This window comes from Myotis brandtii, unplaced genomic scaffold, assembly GCF_000412655.1.
Source record: "Myotis brandtii unplaced genomic scaffold, ASM41265v1 scaffold510, whole genome shotgun sequence".
NCBI classification, from domain to species: domain Eukaryota; kingdom Metazoa; phylum Chordata; class Mammalia; order Chiroptera; family Vespertilionidae; genus Myotis; species Myotis brandtii.
The window spans coordinates 258,927-261,714 of record NW_005369443.1 but is presented as its reverse complement, the minus strand read 5'-3'; the positions used below and the strand labels follow the sequence as shown (position 1 = coordinate 261,714).

Here is a 2,788-nt window from a genome sequence, read left to right as displayed (position 1 = left end):
CGGGCACGTGACCGGGCATGCAGCACGTGGCACAGCACGTGAGGGGGCGGGGCACGCAGTGGGGTCACGTGGCCGGAGCACGCTGGTGAGCACAAGGCCCCAGAATTTCCACCTTCCTTCTTTCTCGTTTGTTTTTCCGAGAAATTCAGGCCGGGACAGGGCTTTAGAGTCAAACTGCCCAGTTCCTGAGAAGACAAGCGGATGCTCCCCACTTTTCCATCAGCAAATCTACAAAATCCGTGCTGCACTTGGTGCAAAGGGAGAACAGTCCTGGGTCCCAGCTGGGCCCTCCCGCTCGTGTCTCCTCATGCACTTCAGTTACCCGCTCCCTCCTGCATCGGTCCTGCCTCGAATATGCTCCCCACTTTTCCATCAGCAAATCTACAAAATCCGTGCTGCACTTGGTGCAAAGGGAGAACAGTCCTGGGTCCCAGCTGGGCCCTCCCGCTCGTGTCTCCTCATGCACTTCAGTTACCCGCTCCCTCCTGCATCGGTCCTGCCTCGAATACGGGATCATTTCCTTCTTACGTGCAGGAAAATCTCCTACCACAAAAGGAACAAGCCTCCTTTTGTCCCACATCGGCCTCCGGCTGCTCTTCCCAGAAAAACTTCTCAAAAGAGTGGCTGCAAAGGCCTTTTTAACTTCTCCGTCTCTACCTCCTCACCCCCCATTTTCTGTTCAACCTACCTTTCCCTGCTCCGTTACAGAAGACTGAAATCCATTAGGCGCCTCTTGACTGCATTTGATGAAGTTGACCTCTCTGACCTTTAAACACTTTTCTTTTGGCATCAATATTCGCTGTCCATCATTGTCATAACAGATGGCCACAAACCTCACTGTTTAAGCAACCCCTGTTTATCCTCTCTCATTTCTGTAGGCGAGAGGCCTGACATCAGTCTCATTGGAATCAAATCCAAGCATCAGCCCGAGGGAAGCTTTGGGGAAGAATCCACCTCAAAGCTTGTGCAGGTTGTTGGCCAATGGAGATCCTTGAAGCTCTGAGCCTGAGGCCCCGTGTCCTGCCTGGCTGCCAGCCAGGAGGCGCCCTTAGCTCTTGGAGGCTTCTCTCCATCCTCCCATAGGGGCCCCAGCACCCAGAGTCCCCGATAGGGTGCTGAGTCCTTAGGTTTGCAGTCCTCTTGCTTCCTCTTCTGCAGCATCTCTCTGACTCCAGCAGAGGAAGTTCTCTGCTGCTAAGGGGTTATGTGATTAAATCGGACCCACCTGCATAATTCAGGTTTATGACCATGATGACATCTTCAAAGTCCCTTTTGCCTTTTACGGTAACATATTCCCAGCGGTCCAGGAATTTGGGCCTGGATATCTTTGGGTGGGGGTCGGGGGAGGCATTCTAGCTCCCACAGTTTCCAACCACCACACTCTCCTGATGGTCCTCTTACCTCCTGGCTGTCCCCTCTCAGTCATCCTCCACGTCCTGACCTCTAAAGGTTAGCAACCTCAGGGCTGTCCTTGGATCCCTGCCCTTCTCTGTTTTCAATCCCTAAGAGATTTCCAACCATTTGTTTAAATACTCAAGGCCCAGTGCACGAAATTCATGCATGGGTAGGGTTCCTAGTGGCTGCCGGCTGCTGGCTGCCAGCCGGGGCCTCCCTTCCCCCAGCTGCCTGCCACCACCCCTGGCCAGGGCCTCCGTTCCCCCAGTTGCCTGTCAAAGCTGCAGGCCAAGGCTTCCCTTTGCACCCACCTTGGCCTGGCGCCACCTGCTCACCTGCTCCACCATCCCACCTCACTCCTGCTCTTGTTGGGGCCCATGTGGGCCGGCAGCACCTCCACTGCCACCTGCTGCCAGCGCCACATCACAGAAGCCTGGCATGTTCTGCGCCAACCCCTGGTGGTCAGCGTACGACTAACTCACAGTCAATCGAACTCTGCCCGTAGGGACAATTTGCATATTAGCTTTTATTATATAAGATACTGATGCACCACAACTGCATGGAAACAGAAGCTGCTGTACTCAGGACCCTCACAGACCCCACCCTATATATCTCTTAATCTGTATCCTTTATCCTATCCTTTAATGAACTTGTAAACATAAATAAAATGTTTCCCTGAGTTCTGTGAGCCACTCTAGAAAATTAATAGAACCTGAGAGGGGGTGTGAGAATTTCTGATTTGTAGCCAAGTTTGACAGAAGTGAGTAAGTACCCTGGGGACCTGCTGCTTGTGATTGGAATCTGAAGGTGGGACTGAGCCCTTAACCTGTGGGATCTGACACTATATCCAGGTAGACAGTGTCAGAATGAGTTACATTGGAGGACACCTGGTTGGCGTTGCAGATTTGCTTGGTGAAGGGAAAACACTCACACCTCTGATGTTGAAACAAAGGAAGACTGGATTGTTGCTAATACGCCTGGATTGTCTGATTTTTCTTCCTTCTCTCCTTGTCCTTCTTATTGGCAAGTATCTCCCAAGAGATTTCAAAAGAGGTTAATAGAGTCCTTTAAAAGATTTGTTCTCTTAGTCAAAGATGAGCCAGCTAAAAAGAAAGGATCGTGGGGAAATGCCAGGCAGCAGAGACTCGGTAATCTCAGCTGCTCTTTTTCTCTCTAATCAGTGTTTTGGAGATGGACCGTCTCACTCCACATGACTTTTAGTCAAAGCTGGGAGGAGGGCTGGAACTAGGGTGGAAAACTTATGGACTCCTTCATTCTCAAGTTCCCTTGTGCCCTAGGTGCCTCTCTGGCCTCACTCTAGTTCCAGCCCTGGATGGGCCCCAGGGTCACTGATTTTCTCTAGTATCCCCAGGGAGGTCTCAATGGATTCCTT

The 2,788-nt window shown here is 51.7% G+C and overlaps 1 protein-coding gene across 1 annotated transcript in view; it reads right to left on the bottom strand.

The window, feature by feature from the left end:
- Window positions 1-2,788, bottom strand: part of FKBP6 (FK506 binding protein 6, 36kDa) — a 21,133-nt gene that overhangs the window by 11,427 nt on the left and 6,918 nt on the right. The gene's annotated exons all lie outside the window — the stretch shown is intronic.